General features: G+C 41.9%; 1 long non-coding RNA gene across 4 annotated transcripts in view; it reads left to right on the top strand.

Moving 5' to 3' along the window:
- The first annotated feature begins 357 nt into the window (after positions 1-357).
- LOC143441433 (uncharacterized) overlaps positions 358-20,861 on the top strand; it is a 28,150-nt gene continuing 7,646 nt past the window's right edge. The window contains exons 1-3 of one of the 4 annotated variants that reach the window (XR_013108819.1): positions 358-632; positions 1,486-5,491; positions 7,094-7,160. This is a non-coding gene — a long non-coding RNA (uncharacterized LOC143441433). Of the gene's footprint in view, positions 5,492-7,093; positions 7,161-10,275; positions 12,436-20,861 lie in introns of those variants that run through there. The other 3 variants (XR_013108818.1, XR_013108820.1, XR_013108817.1) reach the window with 3 other exon arrangements.

The raw sequence follows: 20,861 nt of genomic DNA, 5'->3' as shown, positions 1-20,861 counted from the left end.
TATATCATACTGTTAATGTCCCTCCAAGGTGCAAACTAAAAAAAGCTACCTGCTTGAATCTATAATCACACAAACCACCTAATGTGCTCGAAGTTTGGCTCAAAGCAACATCGTCCCTTTACAAGATGGAATTCGTGACAGACTCAAAAGGGAAATCTGCTTTGTTTCAGCACAGCTGTGCTCTGGAGTCTACACAGTTCCTAAGCAACTGCCAGAGGACCCAGCCAGTCAGAAGGCAGTACACAGCAGGGTCCCTGGCCACCTGGAGGTGGCCTTGGTGATGGTGTGCTAAATAAGGCTTGTGTTCACTGCGGGGGGGGGGGGGTGGGGGGTGGGGGGGTGGCAAGCCCATTCTGTTTCAGGCAGCAGACAACTGAAGTGATCCTAGGTAAGTGTGGAGGCTGGACCCTACCGGGTCACGCTCTCTTCTCCCTCTCCCCCTCCCCCTTCCCCACTCCCCACATGAATGCCCACTATGAGCAGCAGTCTGGTATCCTGGCAGACCCTTCACTGGCAACAAAACACTGCTCACCAAGAATGGTGTCATCTTCCTGTAACTCGGAAAGGTCTATCAGAGACCAGAGCAAGGAGTCCAGAGCTGCCACTGTCAGTGTCTGTGTCTGGGGGACAGTGTAAGTATGATTCTGCTACCTGCACAGACCTTTATATATAGTCCCAGATACTGTCTGAATTTCTGGGATAATGACCTCCACCCACAACCATTCTGAATATTTTGCTGTATACAGTCAAATATTTCTTGTACGTATATATATTTCTTGTATGTATGTTTTTGCTGTATACAGTCAAATATTTCTATGTCCTATTCTTTATGGAATACAAATTAATAAGAGCTTGCTCGACTTCATGGTGTTGGAACTGTTAAGTCTCTAGAATAATAGAATGAAGATTTGTTTTCTGTATTGGCCAACTGATTCAGGAGGTGTGTGCTCTGCTAGACTATTGAGAAGAAGCCTATCAGCTTCTGGAAGATTCCCAGTAACCTGGGAATTCTGTCAACAGTAGCACGCACTTGCTTTAGTGTTTGAACTGCACTCTAAAAATGCTTAGCGCCACCTCAGTAGAGCAAGGGTCTCTCTTTTTCTTCCCAGATACTTGGGAGAAGGTTGTGGGAAGATAGTCACATGTAAAGACCGGAGTCAGGTTTGTGTGTTTCCAGAAACAAAGGTATCACATGAAAAGTATGTGAGATAAATTCCTTCCTATCTCTGTGGAATATTAATAAAAAGATAGCAGCAACAAAACCTCCTCAGAATTTACAAGAGCAGCAGAGTTAGACTGGCAGCTTCCTCTTGTGGACAGCATGTTGCTTTAAACAAATAGGGATAAAAGGAAGTTTGCTTGGGCTCTTACAGTTGCTGTATATGCTAAGAGATGAAGGCGGGGGATCAGAGGGGTACAGACTTCTTATAGGAGGCAGGATCTCCTCCTGCTAGCTTTCATGCATTTCATATCCATTCTTTGAAGATCTAGGAAGCATGAGGGCATTGCAAACTTTGTTAATGGAATCTTGACAAGCAGGCATCACTCAGCCCTCCATGTGAATAGCCTTTTGAAAGCATGTGTCCAGTAAGCTTGGATAACCACAATTTAAGCCAGAAGCTGCCTTACCTGGTAAGTACTTGTCCTGCAAGCAGAGGACCTGAGATCTCCAGCAGTCACACAAGGACGCTGGAATGGTGCCTATAACCCCAGTCGTGAGGGGGTAGGGTTGGAGGCTGGTGCTCTGGAGCTCATTGGCCAGCCAACTTAGTGGAATCTATGACCTTCAGGTTCAGGAGAGACCGTATTCTGCAGGGAGAATGGTCTACCATAGCGGTACTTTGAGTTTTAAAGAATGAGTTTATTAAATATGTAGTTAACAAAAATCAAAACATGAGCAGCAAGTGGCAGACAGGAAAACGTCACCACGTCAGCTGTTTATAACAACTGTGTGTTTAGAACGGCAGTAGAAGTGACTAGGTGTGCCCTGCTAAACAGCCAGGCCGGACTAACCGGGAGTCCTGAACAAACCCAGACTCTCCCTGGATGAGCTTCAGGCCTCCAGTCCCTGACACGTGCCCTTTTATACCATGAGACAAACAGTTTAACCTTTATGGAAATGGTTTACCTTCTATCTGTTTTCAAGGGCACATGCTGGTCTCCTATCTCCCTGATTACAGAGGCAGGAGCCGGGCTGTCCCAGAACAAGGAGTCCCGGAATCCACGTGAAATAAACATAGCTGCTTGTTTCTCAGAGTCAGCTCGAAACAAGCGCAGATGGCACATGACAATTTATGGATATAATTTATATCACAGACTTTTATCAAAAAATAAGCTGGAGAACAATGGAGGAAGATGCTCAGCTTAAGTCTCATGTACACAGGAAAGTGTGTGCATGCACACAGACACACACATGCACACACAGACACACACATGCACACACACACAGACACACCACTATATTGAAAGGAAGTAGAAAAATTGGTAAAAATTAACCAAGCAAACTTCGCAAATCTGACCAGGGACCTACTAAAGCTCACACAATGTGTTTACAGCTGAGTGGCCCAGAGTGTTCAGATGGAGCTGAGCGCTGCTTTCAGCATTTCTGGAAGAGTTACCTCAGAAATGGCCTGACATGTTAACAGAAATGGTGACTCACTTTCAGAGTGCAGATTTCCATGATATCAACAGGTCTTTCATAGAGCACACCGATTATTGCTTAGGACTAATCTATTTTGTCAGACAGACAGGAACTATATGACCCTGTGCTCAGCATTGCCATCAGGGCTCATGGGGTTGAATAATTAATATTGTAGAAATGGCAATACTATTCAGAACAAATAATCTTCAAATTCATACAGAAGCACCAGAGACCCGAGATAGACAGAGTAACGTTGGGCAGAGAGACAATGTTGGAGGGATCGCCATACCTGACACCATGTTGGACTAGAGAGCCACACTCACACTCTGTGACATGGAGGGCCTTAGAGCAGGACACAGCAGCTGGGTGCAACAGCTGTACATGGCCCAGCTCCACCACTCCTGAGTATTTACCTAAGGCTTCATGTTAATATGTCCCAGAGATAGTTATTTGGTGCAGCGCTGTTTACAATTCCTAGGTTATAGAACTAACCTAGGAGCTCAACAACAGAAGGATAGATAAGGAAAATTTAGTACACACACACACACACACACACACACACACACACACACACTGAAACTTCAGGCATGATGAAATTTAGTCTTTCGCAAGAAAATATGTGAAAAAATTTACATTTTCTCTCTGTAGTTCCTAGGGTTTCTATAGATAAATAAAATCATGTGTGCATAACTGACATGAACCTGTTTAGAGGAAGGGGAGAGCTAAGGGGAGAAAGGTGGATGGGAGGAGGGAGGTGCATGGGTGTGGGGCAAACTCAACACACGGTATACATGTGTAACACAAACACAACATACAGTATATATGTGCAACATACACTCTACATACAGTATATATGTATAACATACAACACATGTATACATGTGTTAACATATGGTATACATGTGTAACATACACTCAACATACAGTATATATGTGTAACACACTCAGCATACAGTACACCTGTGTAACATACACACAACATACAATATGCATGTATAACATACAGTATACATGTGTAACATAATACAACATATGGTATACATGTGTAACATACACTATATACATGTAACACACACAACATACAGTATACATGTGTAATATACATTGTACATGTGTAACATACACACGGCAAACAATTCAAAGATACTCATGAACAAAGGAGAGGCTCAGTTCTTTCTACCTTTGTACGTTCTGTTCTTTTAGTTCATTTTCTCTTTGTTACTAAGAGCCTAGCTCTTTAAACTGTGGGTGGCAATTCCACATGAAGTCACACAGACTAGATTGGCTAAGGCCATGACCACAGTAGGCACCTTTTCTCCTCTGATTCTTTAACCCATGAGCAGCTTCCCCTGGTGTCAGATTTCAGGAGGATGTTAGGTACCATTCTCACTTGCTGAAGAAGTTTCAGGCATCAGATTTTCAGACTCCAGGACAGTAGAGGGCTACTAGTGGTGACACATTCTGTCACCCATAGTGTGCACACCTCCACTGGACATGTCTCTCCCCTTCTTCCACATCCTCAGAATCTGTCCTTTCTACACTACAGACACCCTTCCCTTCCCCCATGATGATAATGGACTGAACCTCTGAAACTGCAAGCCAGCCCCAATGAAATATTTCCTTTATAAGAGTTATCTTGGTCCTGGTGTTTCTTCACAGCAATGAAAACCTAAACCAAGACAATGTCTCTTCCATCAGGAGCTTTTTAGGAGTCTCAGCTTTCACACTCTGGTCTGTGAACTTTATCTCACTGTGAGGCGCACACCATGAAGCTTCCTGAAACACCCAGCTCAGATCCGAGGCCACTGAAGCGTTTGAATGCTAGTGTTTTCACTCTGTGTGCAAAGCACCAATCTTCTTATAGGAAAATAATGGTTTTATTGTGAAAAACAATGTTTCCTGTTGTGGCAGGAGGGAAAAGTCCAAAGTGCAGGGCTAAAAGTGTTTACGGATTGGAATTGATATGAAAGTTTAATAAAGAATACACACTGCAAACAGAACATGGGCAGAAAACACAGCAGGGAGGTGGGAGGGGAGACACATAGAGATAGAGACAGAGACAGAGAGACACACAGACAGAAAGACACACAGAGACACACAGACAAAGACAGAGAGACATGCACAGAGAGAGAGAGACAGACAGAGAGAGACAGACAGACAGACAGAGAGAGAGAGAGAGACAGACAGACAGACATATACACATAGAAAGACAGACAAAAACACATACAGAGAAAATGAATCACACTCCTGAGCATAAATGGAGTCTTTTCATAGCAGTTAAGAGAAGTTACCTACCTGTCCTTGTCTCATGGGCTGTTTGTATATAATTTTATAATACCATTTCATAACAAAGATTTCTCTGCTTGGCTATACCCTGCCTATGTTTCCTCCGAGGTATTTGAAAAGTTATTTATAACTTTCCTTGCTCTGTTACGATTAAAGATGACATGAAGTTGTTGCCCTGTTGGAATGTGGTATTTGGGATAACCTAAATTTGTGTTGCTGTGTCACGATCTCTCAGATTCGGCTCCAGAATAAACCATCACTTGCTCCTTTTAAGGTGGAAGCTGTGAGTCTGTTTGTTGTTGTTTTTGTTTGTTTTTTGTTTTGTTTGTCAATAATCATGCCCTGCAGATTTAATTCTTTATTTAAGAATAAATAAACTCATCCGTCTTGATACATGTTAGATTATGAATCCTGCTGTCTCACAGGTTGGACCATACTCGTTCCTGCAGCCATCTTATCCCTCACTTCACACACACACACAAGACCTGGGTACCTCCTGTCTTCTCTCACTTCTCTCACAAAAGGTGGAGTTTTATCAGAGAATCCAAAACAGCCTGCCTGCAGGTAGGTGTTCTAAGCCACTTGCTAACTAATCCTGCTGTGGTGCTTACGGCCCCTCCTTGCTTCTTTGCAAACCTTTAAGAACAAACACTTGTGCTTTCTTAGTTACTTGTTCTTAGTACTTAGTTACTTTTAGTGAGCTTGTCTTAGCTACTTTTGCTGTGGAAAGACACTATGACTAAGGCAACTCATAAAAGAAAGCACATAATTGGGGGCCTGCTTACAGTTCCAGAGGGTGAGTCCATGTCATTATGGCAGAAGTGTATCAGTGGCAGGCAGGTACGCTTGGGGCTGGATTAGTAGCTGAGAACTCAAACATGTGATCCACAAGTGGAAGCAGAGGAAGAGAGACTGGGTCTGACATGGGCTTTTTAAACCCTGAAGCCCACCTCCAGTGCCATACTCCTCCAACAAGGCCACACCTAATTCTTTCTAAAACAATTCCACCAACTAGAGACCAAGCATTCAAATATATGAGCCTATCTGGGCCATGCTCATTCAAACCACCACACTGGTGGAACCAAAACAAAATCTCCCATTCTTTAAAGCCACATCGTAAGATATTGCCAGTGGTGTCAATAACGACCCCAATAAAGCTCTCACTTGAAGATAGTTCCTTTGGTGATTTGAATAGGTTTGGCCCCTGTAGACTCATGTATTTGAATGTTTGGCCCATAGAGAGTGGACTATTAGGAGGTACAACCTTGTTAGAGAAGGTGTGGCCTTGTTGGAGTAGGTGTGGCCTTGTTGGAGGATGTGTGTCACCGTAAGAGTGGGCTCTGAGGCCTCTTATGCTCAAGCTCTGTCCAATGTGGAATCTAGACCCTTTCTTCTGCCTTCAGTTAAGATGTATAACCCTTGATTCCTCCAGCACCATGTCTGTCTGCATGCCGCCATGCTTCCTGCCACGATGATAATGGACTGAACCTCTGAAACTGTAAGCCAGCCCTGATGAAATACTTTCCTTTATAAGAGTGCCTTGTACATGGTGTCTCTTCACAGCAATAGAACCCAAACTAAAACAGTTCCTCTCAGTGCTTCTCTCTAGAATCTACCACCTCACATCTCCATCCTCCCAAAAAAAAAATCCTAAAGTTCAGCAGTATGAGAATTTACCTTTGTCTTTCAGAAATGCTAACACGTGGGTCTGGGGAGATAGCTCAGTCAGGAAAGGGCCTCCCATGTAAGCACAAGGACCTGAGTTTGTATCTCCTGAAACCATGTAAAACTCCAGGCTTGGTGGCATATACCTGCAACCTCAGTGCTGCAAGACAGGTGGATTCCTGAAGTTAACTGGCAGGCTAGCCTAATTGATCCAATCAGCTTCAGTTTCAGTGAGAGATATTGTGTCAAAAAATGAACATGGAGAACAAGTGAGCATAGATACCTAAAGTCAACACCTGGCTTCCAAAAGTGTGCCCACACCCGTGCACACTCCCTCATGCATACATGTGTGAATGTGCATGTGCATACACACATACACATTCTACATAAACATACAAGAAATGCCAAAATTTTATGTATCTCAAATTTTTTTGAATGTTTATGTTTTTTAATCAATAAATATTTGGTTTATAAACCTATTTTATATACTTATAAACACAGGGTCATGTGAAATTTTCTAGAGTGGAAAAGAACCCCCATAAGAAGATTTAAGAGGCCCTAGTTTAAGGTATGTCCATTGACTTGTGAAGTTCATTGGTTTTACTTGTGTTAACTCTCTTCTCTAGTAAGTTTTAAACATTGCTTGTTTTATTTCTAAGTTCTATCTTTTCCATTTGCTCCTTTGCTAAGATTTTCAATTTTCACTTGTTACAAAGTTGTTCTCATGAAACACATGAGCACACATGTTTCCAGTTTCGCCCACCAGGGGCTTCCCGAAGGTACTCTGCTGTAAGAGAACTGTCCTGTCCGGTCCTGTCCTTCAGACAGGGCTGGGAAGTACCAGGGTGGTAAAGACAAAGGCTTTTGCTATTAACAGAAAAGCCCTTTTCACAGTACATGAGTTTATATTGGTGAGATAAGTTCTGGAAAGTTCCTAAATAACCACTGGAAAGAAAGCTGGTTGCCAAGGAAACCAGCCAGGAGATGAGAGGGCTGAAACTCAAAGCCTTCTCTCCTGCTCCTGGGAGGGACAAAGGGCTTCAAGTTCAGCTGCTTCTCAAAGGCCAGCCACCTCATCAACCTTGCCTACATAATGAAGTGACACACAAAGGACCAGGTTAGGAGCCGCTTCCACAGAGCTAACAAGAGGATGTTCCTGGAGGTCGTGTTAAAAATAACAACCCCAGCGTCACACAGAGGAACCCACAAAGCAAAAGAATCTCAGCAAGTGCAACCCATTTGAAAAGTGATGCACTCACCCCCAATCCACTAGCAGCACACTGCAGGCTCCTGCCTTTTATCCCTGATGTAGGTGGTGACTGCATCTTATCCCACTGGCTCAGCTTCACACTCTGTGATTAGCTAATTGGCACAAGAGAAAAGGAGGAGGCTCAGGAAATAGGAGTTCTTCCTGGGCTAACTACTTTGATTAAACAACAACACCAACGCCCATTTCTCACCAGTGGGGCGTTGAGAATACATCAATGTTCCACGCCCGCCCCGTCTTTCCACATGGGTGGGTGCACCTCTTCCACAGGTTCATCATCTGTATCCTTTACATAGCTTTTTATAATGAGTGATGAATATTGGTAAAGTATTGTCTTGTGTTCTGTGAACCACTCTAACAAAGTAATGAGTCCAATATGTGGTCGTATCGATCCCTGGTTTCTGACCAGTCAGTCAGAAGTGGCAGTGGCAACCTACAGCTTGTGCCTGGAATCTGAAGTGAGAGCATTTTCTCAGGACCTAACCTGAGAAATAAGAGTATTTAGGGGAAGCCTAGGGCTGGCAGTCTCAATAGGCTATGACTGGCCAACCACCCTAGTGTACCAGATAAGGATACAAATAATAGTGAGAACAGAGATTTGTTCACTATGGCCAGAGAGACAATAGACAGATGGGTTCAGTGACTTCGTGTCCTTTTTCAGGAGTTCTTATACCAGCTTTAGATGTAAGTTGAGGAAGAACTGGGGGGGTGGGGGGGGCACTGCGAGAACAGGAGGTAGCATGCTTTAGCAAGTCCTGGTCAAGGTGTGGTCCTGCCCATCCCTGTTTCAGCTCCATTTCTGCAAAGTGGTCAAAGAAGTCCTTATTGTTGTGGGGATGGGGCAGTTCTCAGGGTGATTACATCTGCTTCAGGGTGCAGCCTTGCCATCGTGGGTGGTTGTTATCTGGGCAGAGGATTCTGGGAATCTCTGCAGTTCTGGGAACTCAAGGTGGTTTGAGAAGAAAGAAGTCCAGTGACTTACTGCTGTACTGGAGTCAGAGTAAAGGTGATGTCCTGTAACTGTTCTGTCAGAGCCTGGTCCTTGGCTGACCTAACAAGACAAGTTCAGCCACCTATCCTCAACAGGACAAAGAGAGAAATAAGAGCAATGTTGCTCTCGAACTATGTCCTGTTGTAACTTACATTATATTATATAATGTAATATTATTTTATATAACTTATATAAAAACAGTGTTCTTTCTTTCTTCCTTTCTTCTTTCTTTCTTCTTTCTTTCTTTCTTTCTGGCTTGCTCCAGGAAACCCCATTATACTAGCAGATCTTTACTTTCTTTTGAGGAAGAATGATGATTGCAACCCTTCGGTTGACACTCAAATCATATATCTGTCTGGCACCACCCAAGTAGCACAGACTGATAAATTACTTATTCCTGGGAGCAGAAAAAGACCCACCCAACTGCGGTGGTGTATGAGTGTATTAAAATCATGCCAAGGAAACCATGTCCAAGAACTTATTAGATAGTCCAGATTGAGGAAGGAATAATTCTCTCACTGAGACCCCATAAAGTGATGGACACCTAACACTCTGATGCCCCCACATCAATCTACTGATTCTGTTACCAGAAATGTTGGGGATCCCTTCGTGACCACCAGATGATACTTGGAAAATCAGGCTCCTTCATTGGTGTTCTTAGTATCATTAAGAAATTAATTTCAAAATGGACACAAGGGAACCAGAGAGATGGCTCAGTAGCTAAGGGCATGTACTGCTCTTTTAGAAGATAAGAGTTTGATTTCTGTACACACACACACACACACACACACACACACACAGTGCAACCAAACTGTAAATCTCAGCAGCTACTTGGAGGAGAATGCAGGGAAGGAAGGGAGAAGCCACACTGCTGAGTTCAACAGACAGGCATCAGAGTCATGGTGAACAAGCAGTCATATGGTAGGAATAAACCTTTAAAGGAAGAGTAAAGAAACCCAAAACATCAGAAAAAGTATTCTTATGTTCTGGAAGCATCTGAAAGAGAGAGAGACAGGAAAAAGAAAGAGGTGTGCTGTATCCTCTGAGCCATGGCTTGGGTGAGTAGGCTCAAAGAAGACCCTCATGGCAGCTTCTAGGGAGTGCTACAGGGCAGGATTCTTGGAAGGAAAAATACAGTATTTTATTTAAATAATTATTCCAGCTATCTCTTCAGTGTGGCTAAAGGTGAACTTGCATTTCCTTCCTAGGGGTGGTCCCTTGGCCAGGTGATTGACACTGCAACGGGAAGGTTGACTCTCTACCCAGGCCAGAGATCCTATCAGCTTAGTAGGCATTTACTGCTACTAACAATACCCGTTGTGTGAGTCTGACTGACAACAGGGGACTCCCCACCTCTCCCTGTAGCTGCAGTTCACTATATGTGGCTACTTGGCAGTTGGCTCATTTACTCTTTCTCCTGTCTAGACCTGTTCTTGAACCCACCATCTCTGGCTCTTGGGCCCTGGTTTGGCCTCACCTTCCATCTGGACACTGCAGCTCTGGTTTTGAACTCTGTCTCTGTCAGCTTCATCAGTAGCAGTTTCTTCTGACTCCACCGAGGTTCATTATCTTATCACTATAGATTTTCAGTCCACTTTGTAAACTTCTCAACTCTGCTATAGCCTCTTACAACTGAGAGAGAGAGAGAGAGAGAGAGAGAGAGAGAGAGAGAGAGAGAGAGGCTGTTTGCTGTGTGATATAAGTCCTAATATTAGCAATTAAGGTTATAATAAAAGAGCCTGCATTTACTTTGATAAGGCTATCAAGGTAGGTGGGGTTATCTGACAACTTGCTGCCACTGAAATCATAGGAACTTGTGAAACTGTTATTTTTCTGTCATTGTGGAAAGATACAAATGTGTTCATCAATGTCTTTGGAAATTCTGGTTTCTTGGTATTCATTATCTCAATAATGTGATAGCTAAAGGGAAGGGCACAATAGCTTAAAATATTTTAATTCCTACCAGGAAGGTTGAAGGGATATAAAGGACCCTGAGACAGAAACTGCTCCACGAGGCCATACAATGTATTTAATGCCAGAGAGCTGGTGGGTTCCAAGGAAGAGGAGAAATTTCAGACCACCAGGAAGAGCACAGAAGCCTACTTTAAGCTGTTTTAGGGAAGAAGAGAAGAGGGAGTGGCTAGCACCATAGGGAAGTAAGGAAGGACTCTGGAAGAAATGGGAGTGGTGTATTTGAAAGTCACTGTGTGTGTGTGTGTGTGTGTGTGTGTGTAAGAGAGAAAGAGAGAATGTGTGTGTGAGAAAGTGTGTGTGTGAGAGAGTGTGTCTGTGAAAGAGACAGAGACAGAGAGATAGAGATAAAGACAGAGAGAGAGAGAGACAGAGAGACAGAGAGGGAGAGAGAGCAACAGAGACTTTTGTGTATGAGGTCTCTGAGTTCCTAGGTTCCTATCTTCTGTTGGAATCCAGACACCTAGGTTGCTTTACAAACAGTGATAGAAAGTGAGACAGAGCTGTTCAAACCTAGCAAAGGTTACAGAGATAGATACAACATGAAGGCAGAGATGTAAGGCTTGTATCCTGCTCTTGGATTCCTTGTAGACCCAAGAGAGAAGTTAGTGACTTTCAGCAAAAGCAGCTTCTAAATTCCTGTTTCAAACTCTCAATCTATGGGGTCTGATGCAGTCTTCAGGCAGAGAGCATCAGAACTGAATGGGAGTGTGCTCACCTGCTGTCCCTTGAACTGTTTACTTGGTGTATGTTCGAAAGCCCCTCATACATCTGGTGTCAGAAGCATTGTACTAATGACGTTATAACTGTCCTGGTAAGGATGGAGATGATCCTGTTACATGAAACAGGTTATTCCCCTGAGGTCCAGTTCTGTAGCCACTACAAGTCTAGACTTCAAGTCATCGTAACTGTGAAGGGATAAACTTTTATTGCTTTAGCCACAGATTAGTTGTGGAACCTGTACTGACTCTAGGGAATTAGCAAAGTTAGAAACTAATGCCCTAGACATGAGGGATTTAAGAAGAAAGAAACATGGAGTCTATGCATCACAAGATCAAATCAGCCCCACTGTTTAGGTGCATGCTCTTAAAGGGGTAGGAGAGAAAGAAAAAAAAAAGTGGGGACCCAGGTAGGAAAGAAATCCCTGGCTCCAGAATCAGGATGAAGATTCTCATCAACACAACAAGGGAAGGGTGGGGACTTAAAGCCTTTCTCCCTCCCGCAATGTAACCCTATAATTTTCTAGGAATCTAGCCAGAAACTCCATTTATATTAAAAGACCTGTCTTAACCCCCTCACACAACTCTAGTGTCTCCTGGTTTTGTGATATGCAATTATAATTCCATTGAAAGTACTTCTGGAGCCATCCCATAAACTCACTTATCAAAGAGAGGGTGTGGCAGGGAGAAGAGCTTCTTATAAACCCTATGTGATGCATCTGGAGAGCCAGTGACATGGAATATGGCCAATGCTAAGACACTTAGCTGTGCTTCCATGAGAAGCTCAAACCTACACTAGGTGTATCTTATTCTCTCCTTCTTTCTCTTGACCCCTCAGTTACAATCTCTGTTAAAATGTCTTTTAATAAATCTTGATAGGTCTTTAAGAAGTGTACATCCATGTTCTCAAGTGTCTTAGTAACTCTTCCATTGCTGTAAAAGAACACCATGACCAGGACAATTTATAAAAGAAAGCATTAAATTTGGGATTTGCTTAGAGTTTTAGAGGGATAGTCCATGATCTTTATGCTGGGGAGTATGGTAGCAGGGAGCCAGGCATGGTTCTGGAGTAACTGTGAGCTTACATCTTATCTGCATGTTGAGGGGACGGAAAAGAGACAGACTGGGCCTGGTGTGGGACTTTTGGAACCTCTAAGTCCACCCTCAATGACATTCCTCCTCCAACAAGGCCATACTTCCTAACCCTTTACAAAACAGTTCTATAAACAGGGGGCCAAGCAATCAATCATATGAACCAGTGAGGGGCATTCTCATTCACATCACAATTAGGTATGCTTCTGTAGTCCTCAGAGTGTCTTCTGATTTTTAATAACCCTAACTCTTCTTCATACTGCTAGTCTTGACATTCTTTTCTGCATTTAAGACAAGGATCTGGTTTTACCTCAGATGAAGTTTCTAAAATATTAAGGGAACTCTTTAGGTTGCTGAGGATGACAGTGTGGCTCTGTGCCTTGCCCCTGCTACCCTTGATAGAGTCTTCTTTGGGGGCTCGTCTGGGATCTCTTTGAAGCAATGTTGGTGGGTTTTACGAACTATTGCTTAGCTCATCTATCGTATTTTAAACACATATACACACACATATGCACATACATACATACATACATGTTTGTTTGTTTCTGTTTTCTAGGCAGAAACCTATTTAATGTTTTATGAGTGCTACTAACACCAAAGATATTAGTCACTTAGAGTCAACCATATTGCATTCCTGAGTCATATGGAATACTACATGGCTTGTCTAGGAGGACTTTACCATGAGACTGACCCATTGGTATTCTAAATAACCCTGGCTTTCAAGAAAGACACCCTAAGACCCTGTCAAGGTGAATGAACTCTGTCATGACATCTGGATAAGCTAACTTCATTAAGCAGTATATCTGGATTCAAAACACACTGGGATTAGCTACTTCCATATCTTTTCTTGGTCCTAAACTTTTAAATATGCTGCCTGTTCTTTGCCACTCAAATCCTAAGGCACATGCTGCTGTCCTTACCTTAGCTGCTCCATGTACAGCTAAAAGCTTTTGGCAAAGAGAATTGTTCTCTCAAGGCTGTTCTACCAGTTTGTTTTGATAGCTCCCTTGGAGAGAGTAATCTCTGTTTTAAATTCTGGATTCTCCTAGGTGGTATTTTACCAAAGGAGCATACATAATAGTCACAACCAAAATAGGTGAATTCCACATGTTTTCATTTTGTGAAAGGTTAAAAACACAGATGCTCTGTGTATCTAACTATGTATTTACTTTAAAGAGACACAGTAAGCACAGCTCAGTCTCTAGGGAGCCGATGGAGCTGTGGAGATACTCACTGATAAGCAAATGGCTATAAGAGATGGCCTGGCAATGTCTAGTATAGGAGATAAGGAAGAAGTCAATGAGAACAGAAAAGTGTTGCAAGAAGCCCAAATCTATACTATGCTTACCTTATCTCTTTCCTTTAAAAAAATTAAATAAAAAATTATTTATCTTATTTCATATGTGTAAGTATTTTGCTCAACATGTATGTCTGTGTACCATGTACATGCTTGGCGCTTTGGAGGTCAGAAGAGGGGTCAGATCCCATAGAGCTGGAGTTATGGATAGTTGTGAACCACAAATCAATTTGTTAAGGATTTAAGTCTTGTTGTAACAAACATTATGAAATTATTATTAAAAAGAACTCACTTCTCATCTGGGCCCATGGGGCAGCTGATGCAGGATAAAGTCACTGCATCTCTGTCTTCATTTTGTGTCTTGTTTCTCTTCCTTTGGGCTGTGTCTTTACCTTTGTAGGTAAGCATATTAATTCTCAAGGAAAGCTGAAAAATGATGTAGAAAACTTACATGAGTTACACAGTGATAACCCATCTTCCTAGTCCTTGGGTTTCAGCAACAGCAGAGTTGAGCAGGACCAGCCCTCAGATGGAGGCCATTGTCTGTGAGGAAAAGGCGGTGTCCTGCAGCAGGAGCCATTATCCCCTAAGCAGGAAATAGACACTTCTTTGAGCCATCCTCTAGAACCAGAATTGAGACAGCAATCAACCAGTTAACACAATGACTCAGACTGTCCAATTGCACATAACTCTTGTCTTCTATTTTAATTTTCTCTATTTAAATTTAAAGCTCATGGTGGTACCTCAAAGATAGATCTGGGGCTGTCCACACTTTTATCTGCTACTCAACGTGGCCATATTGACCAAATCTCCACTCTGTCCATTGCCATTACTTTGACTCTTTAACCATTATATCAAGACAGATGCCAACTTGAACCTGTTGGAGATTATTGGAGCTGGAGTTTTCCCCCCTAAAACATCAATCATACTTTGAACTAAAAGGAATTTGGGGTAATCTAACAACATGAACATTCATTTATAAGCCAATTTGATATCATATAAACAACATAAAAACATAAACACATATAAAGTACACATACATATGCATGGCATTCTGCTTGGTTTTTGTCAGTGTAACACAAATCTAGACATTATCTGGTGAAAGGGAGTCTCAACTGAGGAATTGCTGCCAACAGATTGCATGTAGGCAATTCTGTGAGTTCTTTTCTTTTCTTTTCTTTTTTATGATTGATATGGGAGGGCTCAGTTCACTGTGGACAGTGACACCACTGGGTAGGTAGGTGGTCCTGGCTTGTAGAAGAAAGCAGGTTAAACAGGGAGAAAGGAAGTTGAACCTGGAATCTTAACCAAGGCTAAGAGACATTCTGCAGGTAGGGAGTGTGGATTGAACTCCCCAGCCAAGGTCAGAGAAGGAGAAATACTGACAATGAAGCGAGCCCTCCACATTGTGCCAAGCCCCAGAAGGCTATCCAGAGAATGGCAGACTTCAACCTTAATTAGCCATTTCCCCACATTCCTCCATGGTCTCTGTTTCACTCCCTGCCTCTAGATTCCTGCCTTGAGTTCCTGTCCTGACTTTCTTCACTGATGGACTATTTCCTGAAAGTATAAGAGAAAATAACCTTTCCTCCCAAGTTGCTTTTGGTCTTGGTGTTTATTGCAGCAATATTAACCTAAGACAGAAATTGATGACAGGAGTATTAATGTAACACACCTGACTAGGACATAGTCATACATAAAGATAAATTTAAACAAACCAAATATTTTTTAGATTTCAACACATTTCTCACTTGATAGTTTCATGTTAGACTGTTAATATGATTATTTTTCTCATAGAACAAATCAATCATTATTCCTAAATCTATTCTTCTAAAGTTATGACTTTTTTTCTTAAAAGTGATGTAGAAAACTTACATCTTAAAGGCTCAGAGACTGATCTAAAAAGCAAAAAGATTATAATGTAGTTAGTCACGTAGACTTAGGTAATAATACCCTTTTCTCTTTTAGGAGCTAAACAGCAAGGCAAGACATTCTCTTAGAGTTAAAAAATTTCTTCCTCACCACTGCTGGCCAACAAATTTTTAAATTTATTGCAAGGGTAAAATATATTCTCTGTTCTTTACTTGTGGATATAAAAGAAAAGAACTTTCATTGCAACTTCTTGTGTTGTCATTACAATGTTTTTTTTTTTTTTTTAAATAAAATGTCTTTTAAATTTTGTAAGAAAAAAATAAAGTATAAAGAAATTGTGCGGGCTAGTTTTATATCAACTTGACATGAGCTAAAATCATTTTGGAAGAGGGAACATCGATTGAGAACCACCCCCACCATCACCACCAGATTGGCCTGTAGGCAAGCTTATAGTATGTTTCCTTGGTTGATGATTAGTAAGGGCCCAGATCACTGTGCACCCTTGTGCAGATGGTCATGGGCTGTTTAAGAAAGCAGGCTGAAGCCTGCACAGAGCCTGCACCAGTCTTCACCAGGTCCTCTGTGCTTATATTATGGCTTCCAGTTTGCTAATTTATTCTTTTTTAAGATCTATTTATGTAGATATATGGGTACTCTATTTGCATGTGTGCTTGCATGACAAAAGAAAGCATCAGACAGAGGGCATCAGACACCATTACAGATGGTCGTAAGCTACCATGTAGTTGTTGGGAATTGAACTCAGGACCTCTGGATGAGCAGCCAGTGCTCTTAACCACTGAGCCATCTCTCTAGCCCCTCAGTTTAGGATTTTTTTTATGGAATTTCTGAGTGTGTGAATAGAAGGTCTCTGACTCTTGTGCCTTCTCTTGAGTTCTTTTCCTTCTGTTGGTTCTTCTTGTCTAACTTTGATGTAATAGGTTTTGTTTTATCTTATTATATTTAATTTTGTGACATTTAAAAAACAGAATGAATAAATGAATGAATGAATATGTGAGAACCTAGCCACTAGGGTAACAATTGAACTGAACTGTCATTTATACATGCTGGGAGAGGACTATCAGTTTTTTCCAATGGAGTGACACATCAGGGCAGGCCTCATCTTCAGGAGTAGTTGACCAACACATGATGGACTCCACGGTTTTGTGTCTGTGCTTTTATGTGGGTACAGTTTAGTGGAGTTTTGGGGGGTTACTTCCTTTCATTTTTTGGTTTGAGATTTTGTTGTAGTTTGGGGTTTTTTGTTTGTTTGTTTGTTTGTTTTTTTGAGAAAGAACTTAAAGTTTGGTGGATAGGGAGAAGGAGAGGATCTGGAAGGACCTGGGGGAGGGAAAGAATATGACCAAAATAGATCTAAAGTTAAAAAATATTTTAAATAATTAAAAACATAATAAAGAGGGTTTTGTTGTTTTTATTTTGGGTGGGTTTTTGTTGTTGTTGTTGCTGTTTTTTGTTTTGTTTTTTTTTTTTTAAAGAAAGCAATCTGAGTAAGCCATGGGAACAAGCCAGTAAGCATCATTCCTCTGTGGGTTTTATTTATATTCCTGCCTCCAGGTTCTTGCCCTGAGTTCCCTGAGCCACTCATTGTTAGCTGGAAATGTAATGTAAAACAGCTCCTTCCCTCCACAAGTTGCTTTTGGTCATGGTGTCTTATCATAGCAGTAGAAACTCCAAGACAGAAACCAATTAAGTAAGAAAAAGATATAAAGAAATTATAGATAGAAAAAATATTTTTTACCAAAAATTTTAATCTTCTACCAAAGATTAAAGAGAAAAGTAAGTGTGTTCAGGTAAGACATTATTTTAGTTCTGTATTAAATTAAAATATTGCTTCAAAATTGAAGAAGAGGCAAGGACAAAACCCAAGGTTTAAGCATGCCACAGGACAACTGTGTGAACCACAAAATGATTTGCGGAAAGTTAAGACTGTAAAAGACAGTCTCTTTGTGACTGTGTTTGCTATAATGTCAGGTTATTTTTCTTATGGTTAGATTATTGATAATTCTTATTTTATTGCTCAATCTGTTCTAAGTATGAGGAGAAAACTGCAAAAGTAGACATTGAGTCACCAGACACCCCAAATAATTTTTAAATGTAGCTCCTGGGGTTCTTAACAACAAATAAAATAGAGACAGTCTGAATTGCCCAGGGGAAGGATTATAGCCAAGGGAACAAACCCAGTTAATGTAATAGCTTTAGTCTTGGGGAATGGTGCTGCTCCCCAGGCAGACAACCTGCTGCTCGGGAGAAGCATCCCATACCCCTAGCAGAAGAGAGGCTTTTAAAGGGCCAGTAATTTCCCTCAACTGGGGCAAAACTAGGACACTGGAAAAGGACAGCCCTGCGTGGGGTTATAAAAACAGAACAAACCCAGGCCTCTGCCCCCATCTGCAAAGAGAAACCACTGTGAGGGATGATGTCCTGTCCACCAAACGGAATATAGGCTCAGCTCCCTTGATGGCTGTCCCTAAGGATGCCGCCCAAGGCTGGCTCCCTGGTGAAAACCCCAGTGAAGGGCTGGAGAGATGGCTCAGCAGTTAAGAACCTGTTGCTCTTGCAGAGGACCTAGGTTCAATTCCCAGCACCCACATGGTGGCTCACAACCACCCTTAACCCCAGTTCTAAAGGATCCAACTGGCATGCATGTTGTAGACACATCGGCACACAGGCAACACATTTATACACATAAAGTAAAACAATTAAATTAAGGAAAAAAACAGTGGAATGACTCACCATCATGTATCATGGGTAACTCTTGATGTGGCAGGTAAAAATGTTAATTTTTCAGTATGGGGGCTTTGTTCTCTGCCTTAATTGATAACCCAAGACCTGTTTTAAACAAATTTATATAGTCACCAGTGTTTATAGGAATACCCCAAAGTCTAAGGAACTATTCTTGTCAGGTTCAGCCTTGGAAATTGCTCTTTATGTGACAGAGAGGTAAAGCATCATCACGCCGGGGTTGCTCATCTGGAGGTCTCAGCCAGACTGTAGCCAAGATAGCCAGCTGTTTACAACCTGTAACAGCCTAGGATAAAGTCTGGAGGCTGCACACATGGCTGGCAGACCTCTTTCCAAATCAAGTTTTAAGCCTACCTTATGCAGAAACAACAAAAACAACAGAAATGGGTTCAGCAAAGGCCGATACCATCCTGTTGTCTTAAATATTAAAACATAAGGTAGTTCATTACTTATGTTAGCTGCAATGGTAGATATTTACTACTCTGGTCCGTTGGCCTTTGGGGAAAAAAGATGAAGTCCGTAGTCCCCAAACTCTTAGGGGCCCGTCTGTTTGCCTCTGTACTGACAGAAGAGGAAACTGAGCCACCACCTTTCCCAGCCTACCTCGAAGGACAGCCACACTCCAAGAAATACTAATTATTAATTAGCTTTTATGCCAATGCTTCCCTGACAAGGATGTGAGTATCCTCTGATGTTTACTGATGGCTTCTCAGGAGGCATGAAAACCTGCCTCACCCCCCCCCCCCGACTAAAATAACTCCAGAAGTTATTCTGCAGCAAATCTGTCCCTTCTCAATCTCTACAGCCTCAAGAACATTTTAGAGACACGACTGTTCATACCATAAATCAAGACTTAAAAGTTCTCTTCAAACAAAGTAGCAAACACACTAAGATCTTCAACACAAATATCCATCAGTCCAGTTTAGGAGTCTGTTGGCAGCTGGAACGTTTGCACTGTGGTCTGCTTATTGTGGTTTTTTTTTTTTCCCCTCTTCAATGACATTTTGTGACTACAACATAACACTATTTTTTCTTTAATTTTTTCCATCATTGGATTCTTTCTTATAATTGACCGGTAACTACATCAGTATATATTTTTACAATGTGGAATCTTCACTCCTAAACTCAAAAGTCAGTGTGATTAGGAACAGCTGACTTAATGGCCTGAGGGTAGTGTAGAGACAGTGAGACTCCGGTCTCTAAGATGTACAAACTCATATTAAGTCTATGTCAGATTCTACCCTACGTGTTAATGATTTACTATTATAATGGCTACCAAGCGTCTCATGGTAAGAGGGCCTTGCTGTTTCTCAGTGCTGGTCTTAGACAAGACAATCTCTTATGTGCTTTATTATCGGTGTGGTCTCAATATACTGAGAGACGATGCCCTCTCACCAAGATTCCTGCTGAATGATGGTCCTCTCTTTCCAAGCTTAGACCTTCTGTCTCCCTTAGGTGAGAAAGATAGAGACATTTGATCCTGGACGAGAAGTCTGTTACCTGTGTACTCCTGAAGAAATGATAGAAGACAGATCTCCAGTCTTCATCAACTCTTAAGATGGAGAGATCTAAGTCTCAGAGGGAGAAACTGAGGCAGGGTAGGAAGGGAAAATTATGAGAATATGGGAAGGGAATGAGCCCATACCCAGACTCCAGTGTCTGGCTGCAGATTCTCACCGGCTGAGAATTCAACACAACTAAGAACAATTGCTCAGTCTGTCTCTGATACCCTCCCCGGTACAGGTGTGTGGCAGCATGCCTGGTATGCTCACATAAACATGTTCTCCTCTTTGTTCAGTTTCCAGCATTACAGCATGACATATCCTCCCCCCCCCCCCCAAGAAAACTAGCAATGAAATAATGAGAGGAATAGGCTCCTATACTAAACCTTACTTTTTTCTCCTTTCTTTCACATTTTTATTTTGAATTCTTTCTCATTTTAGGAAACCAATTCTCTTGGAGGCAGGGGATCCAGGGCCAGTCTGGGGACAGATGGGGGAATCACACATTTAGATTACTATCTGTACTTTAAAGATTTACTTGAAGTAATTATCAAAATTCCCATAGTTGCTACAGAATCGGGGCTTGTTGTTGTTGCATTTGGAGAGAAATATTCAAGGATCCAGTCCCAACTTTGATGTAAGACATTTTCTTAGAGCCGGGTCAGGGCCATCTGAGGGCAAGTGGAAGAAAGTGTTTTTAAGAAACTGTGTTTAGCGCCTACTGTGTTTCAGGCACCATGTTTGAGGATGCTAGGAAATCATTTCATATGTAAACTATCTGGATGGGCTGCAAGGATC

Source organism: Arvicanthis niloticus, chromosome 2 (genome assembly GCF_011762505.2).
Source record: "Arvicanthis niloticus isolate mArvNil1 chromosome 2, mArvNil1.pat.X, whole genome shotgun sequence".
NCBI lineage: Eukaryota > Metazoa > Chordata > Mammalia > Rodentia > Muridae > Arvicanthis > Arvicanthis niloticus.
Note: the sequence above shows the minus strand (reverse complement) of the source record. Positions and strands in the feature narration are given on the sequence as shown.